The 15670-nt window shown below is 43.3% G+C and overlaps 1 protein-coding gene across 3 annotated transcripts in view; it reads right to left on the reverse strand.

Moving 5' to 3' along the window:
* klhl29 (kelch like family member 29) overlaps positions 1–15670 on the reverse strand; it is a 232935-nt gene that overhangs the window by 161856 nt on the left and 55409 nt on the right. The gene's annotated exons all lie outside the window — the stretch shown is intronic.

Raw genomic sequence — 15670 nt, forward strand, 5'->3', positions numbered from 1 at the left:
TGCTCCGAGGACGGCGCAGCAGTATCATGACCTTGTGGTCAAAACTCATTCATCTGAACAGATAAATACCCGTGCAATCACAGCTCATCTCGTACATCTAATGGCTGCTTAATTCAATCAGATTGCCCTTGGAGTGCATTTGAGGGTTCTCCCCCCCCCCTTTTCAAGCACAGCAGGCTGCGATAGGCTAAGAGGCGACAGTGAGCTGGAATTACATCAGTACGGGACACGGCGCCGTTGTGTAGCACGAGCAGCGTAGCGCTCCATATTATATCATAAATCAAAGCGGGCACAGGATCTGAGAAGTGAAATCCATCACGGAGGGGTTTGCGGCGCATTGTACTCCTCCTCACCAAAAGGCGCGTTATGCTTCCCAAGCCCTTGATAACAGATGAAATAAATAAACAACCTCAAACCAGGTTCAGCAAGCCCCATGCAAAATCCCCTTGGTCTGTAAGGAGAGAATGACAGCGGATGATAGGTCTTTATTCTGCACGCCGGGGTCTTTCACGCTGCTTCTTGCCTCACAGAGGAGCAAACGCCTTGAAATGCCAGCTTCTCTGTGTGTGTGTACAAAAGCAGTATATATATATATATATATATATATACTGTATAATACAAGTGAACGGCTGTGTATGCACGTACTGTTTTGGCTAAATGTAATGAGAACGCATGTTCAAAACTGAAAGTGTAGTATGTGAGAGTGTCTGAGCAGTGAAAGCTGCTGGAAATGAAAGGTTCTCGACAAAGCTTTGATGCGAGCGATACACGATACAGCCTGTGGTGGGAGCACCGGCCCTTCTGTATCTTAAGCTGCTGTGACCATCCATTCGTTTACTCTCTAAAAACACTCACTGCTTCTTCCTTTATGTCCATCTCTGTTGTGCTCCCTTTCATTCTTTTTCATAATGTATTTTGTTTCCTCTCTCAGTCCCCCTCCCTTCATTTATTTCTCTCTCTCTCATACAAGGTCTGCTCTGTCCAAACACTGCAAGCTGATACACGGCGATAGAGCCAGACGGAGCAACTAAAAGCTGTGGGACAACACTCTCTCACGCTCTCTCTCACTCACTCTGTAATTCTCACCGACTCTGCAATAACCTCTCCGCCTTTCCACAGTAACCCCTTTTAATAACCTCGGAATTTCCAATAGAATAATCTTGTATTATCTCTATTAAAAAAAAAAAAAAGTTTGAGTGAGAGAGAAACAAGGTGCTTGTTCGGGCAAACAATGGTAGAGTTGGTGCCAGGTAATATTCTCTTATCACCCGAGCTGCACACCTCAGCTGAGAAATAAGAGGCCACAAAGACAATTCCTCCACATAAAAACAGGAGAGAAAAAAAAAAAATAACAAAAGGGACATTATCTCCACAATAGTCAGAATTGGGGGCAGAGTACATTTGCATTCACAATTCTGTACAATTTATTTTCACCAATGCTTTTCAGATGTGAAGTGGGAGCGTGCCATTGTGTATCAGCTCCCCAGTCTAGACAGTATTGTGATTTACCACAAACTGCACTAGTTTTTTGCCTTCTTGTAAACCTCCAGGAGCAACGGCGCGCTGGAGAACAAATCCATTAGATTACGCAGAAAAGGTATTAAGCTAAGTTTGAAAGAGCCCATACACAAGAGAGCTTTGTGGGATAAACTCCAGTAAGGTGCAATATACAGCACAGAGAAAAAGAATGGAAAGTAAAGTATCTGGCATTTTCACTAGAAAGTGTTGGGTTTTAATCCAGCATCAAACTGTTACTCAATCATCTCTCTCTCCTCCCTGATCCTTTCCTATTTCGGAAAAATGAGCCAAGTGGATAAAACCTTAAGAGAAGCAAATGAAGATTTTAGTTATGCACGCATCTTGTGAAAGGGTTCATTTCTACCTTTATTTTTCATTGAGTATTCAAAATGAAGTTCTCATACATAAACGCCAAAATAGGTAGTTGTAGGCGTTTTCTGATCTGCTACAGTTGTGGTATGGTTTAGAATAGGCGACTAAAACTACTTGAAAAGGTCATGGTCATAGTTAAGTTTAAAGTGACCGTGTGTTGATTGAGACAGAGATGAGATTATGTTATTTGCTATTATTCTTTCACTTTAAAAGTGCTAGAGTAAAAGTAGATACTTATTATAACAGGAGATAAGGCAGCATATAGTGCAAAAGTTTTTGGTCGTATGTGTAAAGAGGTTTAGGAGTAACGTGGTGCCGCTGAGATGGAGAAGCTTGCAAATATTGGATCAAAACGACATCCTGTTAGAGCATTGTGTCAGTAATGGATCGGTCAGAGATGCAAGGTTTGGACCAGAATCACCTGCCATGATGTTGGGATCATGGCAGACTTTTTGTTACACCATGTTATAGCTAGAGGTGTGAATCTTCACTGATCTCCCGACTGAATTACGATTATCATGTCAGCGATTCAATTCGATATCTTGATGCATCACGATGAGTCAAATATATTTTTCTATTAAAGCCATGTAGGATATTTAATTCATAGCTTTTCACGCTTCAAAAACAAAACATGCTGCAGTGCTCGAATACTAAATAAATTGGATACATAAAACTACAGCACTGAGCACATGGCACTTCCTGAATGTGCAAAACATAACAGAATATGTAAACAGAAAGGTTGTTAGGCATACATTAAATTGTAAACAGAAATAATCAATTATGGCCCGGCCGATTATCGATGCAGCATCGTCCATGTCCACGATTCGATGCATCGATTATTTAATTCATTTCAACACCTCTAGTTATATCCACGTCATGTTATACAACATTCAATTTCCAAAGCAGGCGTCATGTTACATCCCACTTCTTCCTTTGATTGAGAGTGTATGTGTAAGTGGGTTGATTTAAGTAGTTTATACAAATGGCAAATGTTGCCGTTTTTCTGAAAAGGAGCATCTCACATTACCGTGCTCCAAATTCTATCACTCACTTACCCAGGTGGCATTTTCAGAATCTTGGCACAATACATTTCAGTATGTGCACAATCCTCCTGAGTGAATTCCTGTCATCCTTGCACTATGCCTGTCAGTATGTACTGTGTAACCGTAAGGCTGGCAACCGAACCCTGCAGGGCAAGTGTCACTGAGACAAATCCCACTACATTTATGGTCCTTTGTGAACAGAAGGATTTAAGCTAGTAATTACTGAGGCACTTAAAATCCTTTCACAACTACGTTTCGGCAACTCCTTTAAAGTCGGTGGGTAAAAACGAACGTGCACGAGCTCACGTCACCTTGAGGCTGAGAGTGCGAGTTTGTGAGGCTAAGTACAACCAGGCGATAAAAGGAAACCTGCCTGTGGAAACCAACATCCAACACACCTGTGGACTCTGTCAGACCAGATAAACACTTAAATATATCACATCTACAATGACACTTTGCTCTGTGCTGCACTGCTCTGGGGAGAAGGTGCCAATAAAGATTTGCCCATTTTCTTTCACATCCAATGAAGTCACTGTCAGCCCAGGACAAAACAACAGCCGTTCAGAGGAAGGGATGATAACCTTTGCTGCAAGGCTGTTAAGCCAACCTTTTTAAAAGAGCCTTTTCTATTACATAAGAAACTAATGACAGCATTCCAGTCATACCCTACAGCAATTAATGGGGCTCTTCTGCAATCCTGTCTGCATGTTAATATTCTTACCTGAAGGTCTCAGACTTTCCCACACCAAATGCTATTTTGTGACTCTGGCTCCTACCTTAAATAAAAGCTGACAAAGACTGAGAATCCTTTGCAGAGAGATGCAAATCCAAACAAATGATTCAAATCACTAATCCTCTGGAAACGCAAATAGTAACAAAAAGGAACAGGGACAGAAGAGCCCAGAAAGAAAGTGAGAAATACTGTCAGCAATCAAACCTAATGAGCTGGCTGACTGGCATATCCATTGTGTTGTCACAAAAAAAAACGCTATTCTAGCACTGCTGATGCGTCAGAATCGAAATTGCACCCTGCATACGATGTTCCAAATGCATTTGCAATTGAGACAGAGAGGTGAGATGGTGTGGGTGTGTGTATACACATGAGAAAGAGATGCAGTTAAGGAGTAGAAGTTGTGTGCGTGCGTGTGTGTGTGTGTGTGTGTGTGAAGGGGCGTACCATGGAGATGCCCTGCGTCTTATATGTTCCTGTGTAAGGCCACGCAGTGCACATCCAGAGCCTTCAATAACTTCAGTTCCCGAGCAACAGCGGAGCGATTAGCCCAAACTAAAAAGTTTTCTGGCAGGTGGGAACGTGAGACACACACCCTAAAGAACAGCATCTGTCACTCCAAGGCGGCACGCAGCATGTCGGAGTGCGTGTGACAGAGCTGCGTTAACAAAGCCATGTGGGAATACGCAGGGAGCCGCAGATAGACGTGGGGAAAGAGGGAGCGTAACAGATGGACAGAAACGTGGCAGCGACGGAGAGACGGCGAGCGAGCAAGCAAATGAGTTATAACAGCAGCATAAGCGTGTGTATGCAGCCTGAAATAGAGAGGATGGGTGTTAAGGATGCGATCAGGGTGGGGTTGGGTGTCATACTTCTGTTCTATGGTGTGATGTTTGCTTTGCTGGCACATTCTGCCTTGCTTTTAATACCCCCAGCTAATCCACCCGCTACAGATACTCCCCAAGAGAAAGGACTCCATTTCCAATCTGTAGTAGTGTTTACTTCTATTGACCCAGTGACAGTCCAGCTTCACACACACACACACACACACACACACACACACACACACACACACACACACACACACACACACACACACACACACACACACACACTAATGATCAATTCGTCAATCAGGAAGTCTGGATGGTACAAATGAGGGCCAGGGAAAGTAGGTATACTGTAACTTTACAAGGACAAGTTATTGGTGTAAATGAGCAGCCCTGTGGGAGATGCACACAGATAACCACTAACATACACACTTTAACTGTCACAGGCACACACACTTGCTCACACGCACGTGGCATACACACAAATACAATCGCAGACCAGTAAATGTGCTGACAGTTCCTCCAGGACAACAGAGGTATTCATCCTGATATTTAAATAATGGGAGAGACTGGTGGTACAGGAATAGCCCGGAGCAATGCGAGTCTCAGGCTATTTAAATTCTCCTCCTCAGCTCGAGTCCGTACCGCCCAAGACACACCAGATGATGAAGATGCAGTCTCAATTTGGATGGTGCAGCTTTCACACCGTACACACACGTGCACCTGCACAAACAAACAATACTGGTGTCATTAATTAAGCAATGTACTGGTACACTAAAACATTGGATGTAAGTTCTTTTATTTAGCGATTTCTTTAGGATAAATATATTTTTTCTTTACTTCTGTAAAGTATTGATTAATGATGCAAACTGATCTGCCAGAAAAAGAACCAGGGCTTCCTGGCTATTTTTAGCTTTCCCTCTTAAGGACGTGACACATGAGAAGACTAATTGATGTTCCAAAAGATGAAAAAAAAAAAAACAAGAACAGAACGTAAGCTAGAGGAAAGGCAAACACAGAAAAGGAGAAAAAAAATGAGTTTCGTGTCTATCTCATGAGTTCAGACATGGTTTGTGTGTGTGCGTGCGTGCGTGCGTGCGGTTTAGGGGTTTGCATCATCTTCAGATATGAGAAGCAGAAATGAATGCAGCTACCTGCTGGCATGGAAAACAATGAGCCCATTGTTGGGATTGATTCTTAGCATTAGCAGGTCCAATTAATCCCGGCGGTTTGAGGGGAATTAGTACTTTGCTACAATTCGTACACCTCATTAGTGTTCTGAGTGGAACCCAGAGACGAGGCGCAGTCAGCAGCGGATCATAAAAACATAGGACGTCTCAGAGCAAAGCCCACCAGCTGAGGCACCATCCAGACCATAAATATCTTCCATTTTAGCAGGTTATTAGAGGGATGTAGGCTGGTTTTACTTAAACAGCAACAGGACAATTGGGAAGCATTTGACACTTAAATAAAGCTGAACCGCGGGGTAGTCACCAGTCGTTGTGAGCAGATCGAGCACTAAATCTGAATCCAGCACCTCGTATTTCCTTATCTCATCTGCCTATTAGGATTTTCGCAGAGGTTTCAGAGGAGATGATAGTGAGAGATGGCACTAGGTACATTAATCTGACACCTTGATGGATGAAACACTGGTGGGTGACATGCACACACTGCCTCATTTTGCCAGAGACAGACACTTCCTGATCATCTTCTCTTTGATAAAGCATACAAGCAAAGGCCAAATCATTCAAAGTGGATAAAAAAGGGATAAGGTGTACTAGGTAGACAGAGAGAAAAAGAAATAAAAAGAAGGTGAGACCAAGGGTTATTTTTTCTTAAGATTAAGAATATTGCATATACCTGCACGACTGACAGCAAACCTCCCCCTCAGTGTGCATCAGCACAATTCTTTTAGCAGAGCAATAAAAAGTAAAACTTTCTTCCAATCTGGAGAAAAAAAAAAAAAAAAATGGCAGCAGTATGCATGTGTACTGCATGTGTGTTTTTGCGGGGGATACGACATGATGCAAGGGTTTCCAAGCTGCTTATTTACTGTGGTTTGAACACATTGGCTCCGTTTTCACTTTTGCATGATGAAAACAGCATGGGTCGACGTTTTTCTGTCCAAAAATGCCGGCTCTCACTGGCACTGGTCCGGACAGAAATGACCGCGGCGTTAGGAAATCTTGCAATGACTGAGTTAGTTAACACCCCTGCCACTGTTTGGTTGTCAGTTTCCCAGGCACGTGACTAGCCTGAGGAACCGAAAGGCACTGCTACCTCGACCACCGCACGCTGCGGCTCAGTTAATTAAAACGCAGACTTTCAACAAAACTCCAAATTATCACAACGGCAAGACACAAAGCTGGAGAAAAACCCTGGGGCCAGTGTGCACGCTTTCCCATCCAGCCTTTCTGCATGCTTTTTCTTCTACGCGGTGTGGGGAGCAGTAGATTTCCAGACGCCAATCATGCAGTGTGTTTATGCGTGTATGTATGTGTGTGTTTTTGTGTATTCTCTGTGGCCCATGGCAGCTGTCGCCTTTTCTCTCCCCGCTGCATCCTTTTGCAAATTTCTCTGTTCTCTAAATAAAAACCAACAACGGCATCAAAACAAACAGAGCGCGCGCACACACACACACACACACACACACACACACACACACACACACACACACACACACACACACACACACACACACACACACACACACACACACACACACACACACACACACACACACACACACACACACACACACACACACACACACACACACACACGGCAGAGAGAACAAACAAACTGACATGTTTTATGGGCTGCTGCATTATTGCAACTACTGGCTGAGACACGCATGTTAATAAATCAATATGCATGTGGGCATGTGCATGCGTATGTGTGTAGTTCAGCTCCGGTAGCGGGACACGAGGCAAGTGCAAGAATAGTGACTTAATTATCTAAATGGCTGCTGTGGAGATTACTGAGGGCAGTGAGCATCCATCTCTTTCAACACCACCGCCTTCGAGTGCGTGGCCAAGCTGGAGGAGAGATCAAGAGATATAGACATCAATAACAGAGACAGAACAGCAACGAGAGTGAAAAAGAGACGGAGAGAAGTAAACGAGAGCAAGAGACGGGAGACAATGTGGAGGAGAGAGAGGGGAGTGGATACAGTCACTGTGATTTACAACGGAGTAGTCTGCGAGCCGACTGGCCTTCACTATAAAAAGCCGCCGTGGTACGTGGTTGCATGTTCCGCTACAGAGAGTTTGCCGGCAGCAGGGATCATGACATCGCCTCTGTCGCCATGGAGATGCCGTGCGCATCTTCGATTTTGATCTTCCCCATGATTACCACGGAGATGCTCCCGGGGCTGGATTGTATCTTGACCCCCTCGAAGCAACAAAGGCTCTACATTTAGGTCTATCCCTCTCTTACATGAGCACACTTTTTTCTTTTTCTTTTTTTACTTTTGCACAGCCAAGCAGTTACAGAGGTCATCCTGAGACTGGAGGGCCTGTAGTTTGATCCCCTTGTGTACACTTGGTGCTCCAAGAGCCCTTGAGCAGGATTTTTAACCCCTACCTGCTTTAGAGGCCCCAGTCCTGCTGGTTGAGCCTGCACACCAACCACAGGCCAGGGGGAGAATTTCCATCTACTGTAGAGGCTGAATAAAGTATACTGTATGAAAATAAAAAGTTACATACTGCGCGCATTTAGGTGAAGCACCATCTAATATTCTCGCACTAAATGCGATTTATCAAAGAACTAAATCCCACCACCACCCAAGGCTCCCTGTTCCTTAGCAGAAATTGTTAAATGCCTTCATTAAATATTCTTGTTAAGTTTACATTTTAGAGGAAACCAGTAGAAAATGACAGCTTATATAGCCAACATTTCCATTATTACAACTTTAAGCTTTGGTTCCTGACAGCAGGGAAAGTAGTGAAGAGAAAGTGTGCTAATGACTGGAAAGCTCGCTGGTTTGATCCCCAGACTGTTTGAGGAAAACAAATAACATTATCTGCCTTCAACCACTACGGAGCAATATTTTTTAAGTTTTGTACAGCAACTTCCCTAAATCATACTCATCGACTGTATAAAACATAGACATAGTCTCCGTGACGTCCCAATAGGTGTCTGAAGAGCCAATATGAAGCTAAAAGTGGGCGGCTCCCGGTGGCTCTGGCCGTCGCCATCTTGGCAGTGCCTGACGTCGGCTAATCCGAGGCGGGGGGGCAGGGGGGAGTTGGAGCGTGGATGGAGCTGATGATGAAGCCTACACTCAAAGCGGAATGCCCTTCATTTTGACACCCTAGACAACAGTAACAACCTGGCTGTACCATTCAGCTCCCTCAGAGAATATGTTGAGGGAGAAGCACATTCAAGTCAATCTTCAATCTGCATTAACATAAAATAAATTGCTCATAACAAATGGACAGACTGACACTTCTAGAACGCCATTTCAAAAGACAATAACGCCGATTTGTCACGCATGAAACTAAATACAAATTCATTGGATTTAAAAGAGGTATTGACTGTTGTGAGTTATGTTTTTTTTCCCCTCAGGGATGGCACTCCCTTAACTAAAGCTGTTAGAGATTTGAATTAGAGATGCACAGATTACAGCTTTCTAGGCCGATTCCGATTTTCATTGAGTTAGGCCAGCCGATACGGATTTTAGCAGATTCCGATTAATTTATTGAGAAAAAAAATAAATTAAAAAATGAGACTGTGCTGTCGCGTCCGTGTGTGCGTGAGTCCTTGAGAACTGTTGTCAGTTAATTGTAGCATTGACCGGCACAAAATCGGCATACTGTATGTCAGACTGACCTGCCGGTCGCCGGTCATGGCCGAGCACGCGAAAACCGGCCAATTCCGGTCACCGGCCGGTCTATCGGTGCATCTCTAATTTGAACATAATAATTTGAAAAAAATACAGAGGAATACTGATTAGATACAGTTATGGATAAGTGAGTTTTTGTGTACATAGTTGGATAAACAGGGCCTTTTATAGATTTAAGTCAAAAAGGCACACTACTATGAAATATCTAATAAATCAAAGACGGATGTTTCTTCCTTAGAACGCCTATTACATTAAAGCTAAAGCAAAACAGAGTTCAGATGTACTGCACACCAAATTCCCAACTCCGTCAGCTCCAATACTTATTATCCTGGTTAATGACAGAGCCCCGAGTTGGACCGTCTTTACTGCCAATTTGCTGCATCTTACACAGCACATACACACAAGTATCAGTGCACACATACATGCATTTATGGGAGTACACACGCAGAAATTCCCTTTGCAAACTCAGGTACACACCCACACAGACACACGGCAGCTCTCTCTCCCTGATTACGCCAGGCCATCTGCCTGAGTCCCCCGTCAACACCGATGGCTGCTGCGTGTCCAGGCCAGCTCTGGGCGAGCCAGAAATCCCCCAGTGTGATCCAACGGCATATTAATCTCCTCAAATCTCAACCTTTTCAAAAGGGCAGACGCCACGGTAACCTCAATGCAGTTGTTCTGGGCAACATCATCTCGCTCTCTCAAATACATGATTCCGTCACTTCTGCCTTATATGACATGAAAAGAGAAGGGGGGGGCGGGTGCATTTTTCATTTCTCATCAGATCCTTCTATTTCTCTCTACTTATCTCATGTCTCGGGGTGCTTTCTCTAAAACCCGTTCTCCGTCTCTGTCTGTCATTTCATATCTGTATGAACACAGTGGCCTTTCAGAGCGCACGGTGAGTGGCGATGCAGCCCGGTCAGGCCCAGGGGAGCAGTTGGAGCGGTATAGATTAATGGCCCGGGAGACAGCCTGGGCAAGTGGAATGAACAAATAGAGAAGCCATTGAAATGACCAAAAAGAAAAAAAAAGGGGGGAAAGAGAGGTAATGATAAGGAGAATGAGGCATGCACTAAATTGTAGGAGAGGTACCGACTGGGGGAATGTGTTCTGTCACAGTATAGTTTTATATCCCTGTAACATTGACGGAGTGAATTAAATAGGAATGGGTCGATGTGCGTCATTCAACATGGATTTCTGGCCCTCCTCCCACCCAACTGGTTGGATGAAGGTCGGACACTGCCCCTCTATTAGGGATGGAAACTTCATTTAATGCTTCTGTGGTTAAAATTACATTTATGAACGTTTACTTTCTACTCGACTAGAAAAAAAAAAGTGACGTAAAGTGAAGAAAACATAAGAGAAGGAGATCCCGAGTGGGCAGGTTAGAGAGAAATTTATTTGGTAGTTATTTGATGTAATGTAATTATGCATAACTAATGATTTGGATTGGCAGTGATGCGTTAGCAGATACAGATGCTGATGTGACTGACAATCTGTGACAGCAGTCTCATGTGGATGGTGTCAAACGTGACCAGCGCTGCAACAGTTCATCGATTAGTCAATGGGCAGAAAATGTAATGATTTTGATAAGCAATTAATCATAAAAGTAATTTATTAAGCGACATGACCGCGTCTACAGCAATGCTAGTAGCTCTGTGAATCTGTATTAGCCACAGCGGTGGTTTGAAATAATAGATTAGCATAATATTTACCATGTTCATCATCTGCTAGCATGATAATATTTGCTAATTAGCACTAAACTTAAAGAAGAGTTAAGGTTAGGGCAGATACCACGATATTCTTGACCAAATACCTCGATATCGATATTGCGGCGATATTCTAGGGTTGACAATTGGGGCTTTAACAAAATATCCTCACACTTTTTAGATAAATAATCATCAGTAATGTGGACATAATGTCTAAGTAGGGAAAAGGCAAATATTAGAACAGCTAGAACAGTCTGGTAAGTTCAGAAAAGTACATCACTTTACTGTAATGCAGCCTTTAAAACCAGGAAAAGACACCACTTATGTCATATCACGATATTACAATATCCAAAATCTAAGACCATATCTGGTCTCATATCACGATATCAATATATTGCCCAGCCCTAGTTAAGGCTAATAGGAATGTCATTAGTTTAGCCCATATTTGGTCATAAAACACTATTTGCTTTCATCAGTATGCTAACATGCTAACAATGAAAATGCTAACATGCTGAGGTTTAGCAGGCAGAGTCCCTCAAATGTAAAGATTCGCTGCTATTGCCAGTTTTATAACTTTAACAACTGCACATTCATTATCTTGGGGATTTTGACTGTTGGACAGACCAAGTTTTTTTCTTTACATTTTATAGAGTAAATAATCAAGAGAAAGAAAAAACAAACACTACAGTATAGATCTGATAATGAAAATAATCAATACCTGCAGGCCTAAACATGGGTTCAATACGTTGTAGAGCACATCATACAGTACATGGCTCTACAGTATAAATTATAAAGGAGGGTGTATGTGTAGTCTTATTTCTGACTTCTTGAGCATATTTAAAAAAAGAATGTGCAGACAATTATTATATTATTATTATTATACGCATTATATTAATACGCCACAAACCTGCCTTGCCTCCATCTTTTTGCTTGTGATTATTTGAATTAATGAATTGTGCTTTTGAGCTACAGTAGATAGCATTACAGTGGGACAATATTTTTCATTTCTTGCCCTCTCTTTGTCTTATTTTCACACTCCTGCTCTCTCCCTCTCTCCCTCCCTGCCTGCCTTACCAATGCCTCAGCTGTACTCACACACAATCAGCCACGAGTCCAGGGCCAACATAGATGTGAGAGAGAGAGAGAGAGAGAGAGAGAGAGAGAGAGAGAGAGAGAGAGAGAGAGAGAGAGAGAGAGAGAGAGAGAGATGGAGGTTGTTGGGCAACATCAGAGATAGCGGAAGTGAAGTAAGAGATAAAAGCAGGAGAGAAGAACAAGAGGAGGAAAGGGAATGACAGTGAGAGAAAATGAGAAAGCCGAGGGTGATGAGAAAAGGTGTAACACATTGTTCTTTAATCAATAAGGTGAGAATGTGGACACATGGTATATCACTTTCCTGGCAATAACAGAGAGCAGCCACTATCCCTCTTTTTAATATGTTGCCAGAGTGTCAGAGGGTGAAACACAGCAAAATATAGCGCGGAAGAAGGGTCAGAGAGAAGACAGAAAGTGGGGGAGTCATGGATGTGTGTGTTGGGGGAGCTGTGATGTATAGGCCTGGACAGTTGGGTCTGCACTCCGATAAAAGAGGTGAATCATGATTAGGTTGGGTAAAGTGCACATACTGGCCTATCCATAGAAACACACACACACTCAAAACTCTCTCTCTTTCTCTCGCTCTCTCTCTGTGTGTCCTTTCTCATGAGCTCTCAATGCATCAAAATCTGCCCTCCTCAGGACAAGAATCCACTATAATATAAGAAAAAAAATGTCATTACAGGGGTAAAAACTGTCCCTCTCCTCTTCTGGTCCCCTCGTTTCAACTTTTCCACCTTGGAGTCACGAATCTTTCCCCCCGTCACCGTCCAGAGAGCAACCAGATTACACGATGCCCTGACAGGTTGACCTTCACTTAACTAACTATCTGACCGCGGGCCACATCATCCTCCATGTCTTTTATTGACTTGATTCCATCTCGCTCAATCTCATCTTCAGTAGCTGTGTTTGAGGCCGGTCAGCAAATGATGTTACCGTAAACGAGAGCGGCTTCTGAATTGACTTGGGTCCCCTTTAAAGTGGTGCTAAATAAGTAATGGGGCGTCTCATCTGCTTTGGCTAGCCAGTAGCTGGATGGGTTACAGTAAAGGGAGATTAATGGATGGGCAAATGGAGATAAATGTATGAGCTAAATGGAAGTGCCCGACCGGCCTGTGATGAAACCCAGTGACATATAGTGTCAATGCACAAGTGGACAACTGTCAAAGGGTAGGTCGATTCTAGGTAGGGTGCAAGATACAGGTAGACCAAACTCAGTTATCCCACAACACAAAAAGTAACTCCCTCTTTGGATTAAATATGTCTGAGCTTTACATTAACAGTCTGCTCTCCATCAAAATAAGAGCCGAGATAATCAGCAGGGCCACACGAAATCTGCGGACGCAAATTTCCAGAAAAAGTGGAGTGTTAAGTGTTAACACATCTCCACCCAAAGCAGAAAAAAGTCGGCTAAATTTCGCAGATTGTCATTCACCGCAGAAAACTGTAAATATTCCATTTGGTTCCGTTGATTAATTCATTTAATTAAGTGGTTAAATGACAGAAAGGAATTGCCAACACTATTTTGACAAATAAATAATCATTTCAGTCATCTTACAAGAAAGAATACCAAACATTCTCTAGTTATATGTAATTTGATTTCGGTTGTCATATATGGAAACAAAGTCTACTGTTGTTATTTGGACAAAACAAGCAGTACGAAGACATCACCTTGTGCTGGGTAATTGTATATTTGGGCATGTTTTCTCTTTTCTGACAGTGAAAGAACAAAAGCAGATAACTGATACATTTGCTATATAATACACTAACATTTCAGTTCCACAGCTAATTAGTTTGAACAATTATGCGGTCATGGTGTCATTGTGTCTCTCTGGCTCCACTCTTGCACATGTTAACTCGCTCTAATCTGGCAGATGAGACAAGATTCACTGCAAAACAAAAAGCACAGTCCAGCTGAATGATGGCAGATGAGGAAAAAGATGGACACATCGACGTGTACTGTGGTTACACATCCACTAGAGCATTTTGTTGTTGTGAAATGAACAAGCAAAACTAGGTCCTTAGCGTCAGTATAATGAATACTGGGCGCTTGATTCTCTGCATACCTTTGTTGTTATTGTTGGGGACCAAGAAGTGGGTTGAACATTGATCTTAACCAAAAATGGCTCAGACTGCACTGACTGCAGACACAAAGGATCGTGGCCTACATGTGAATCCCAAAGCCAGTTTCCCCAAACTCCTACAGGCTGCCAATTGGAAGCAGTCCCCAAAATGGAGGTTTTACATTCAACACATGGAGGGCAAGGCAGACTGGTGGTGAGACAAAGAACTGCTTCACTGTGATAAGGTTGCGCTTTTCCCATTGGCTGTCGGGTCTTTGAATGCTCCACCCCGCCACTAGGAGGTGGAGGAAGGATAAAAGCTGTCTGCATTTGTGTCTTGTTCGCTTTCACGGTAACCCCCGGTTGCTGACAGGAAGCACTAGTCCAGACTAGCTAGCCAGCATCACCTCGCTGGTCGAGTTTTGGAGCTGGGACAACTTTATATCGGTCTGATATACAAAGGGGATCCGAGGAAATACTGGCCGAGTATTCCCTCATCTGCAGCGGGTTTAATCAGCCTGGATTCAAGAAAAGGACTGCGTTCTGTTTCTTGCTTGTCGACCTGGATCACGTATCGTCCCCTGCTTTGGACGAAACGGATCATTAACCTCTGGCAGGAGATTAACTGACAAACAACGCACACAGTAAGGCTTTACACAGTTCTGGGCAGATGTTAGAACTAGTGCGTTTTGGTTTGTTATTAATGAGCAAAGGGTTCTCTACCGCTTGTGCCATTAATGTGATCTGATTGTAATCATGTATTGGCCATATCTGGTTATTAATATGTTGCTGTGAATGTATAACTGATCACTATAATGTTTGATTTTTTGTTGTGTTAAGTAGCTTGGTAAACCGTAATCGCTACCTGCTAAATCACTCCTTTTACGGAGTTTAATTACTGTCCGCGAGATAATAGCGAAAATCAGCTGTTAGCCACTGGAGTGGTTATAGTGACGTTTTCCTCAGCAAAACAAAAGTCTCAGAGTCTGTCCTAACTACACGTTAGCCCAGACCTGAGTGGCTGAGGGGGACTGGGTCATTATCGATAAATAAGATCAGAGTGTTTTCCCTTCTTTACCCTGTCTCCTTTTACTAATTATACACACACACAAGCTAGCTTGTAGCTCCCGAGCTAACGGTGCTAGCTTCACACGTGGAGTCGGCATCACCTTGTACAGAGCTAACACATGACCTAGCATACTAGGCTAAGCGTGCGCGTTGCCTAGCAACCACCTCGGCTTCTTCAGCCCCTCCTCGTGCACGCAGCACCACTACCGCCCTATTGAGGCTAAATAGTTTTGTGCAGCTCACAGGAGTAGCCATTTTGGTTTTTGTGTTAGGACTACATTTTGACACCACCCCTCCTCTTTCACACACACACACACACACACACACACACACACACACACACACACACACACACACACACACACACACACACACACACACACACACACA

This window comes from Perca flavescens, chromosome 18, assembly GCF_004354835.1.
Source record: "Perca flavescens isolate YP-PL-M2 chromosome 18, PFLA_1.0, whole genome shotgun sequence".
Lineage (NCBI taxonomy): Eukaryota > Metazoa > Chordata > Actinopteri > Perciformes > Percidae > Perca > Perca flavescens.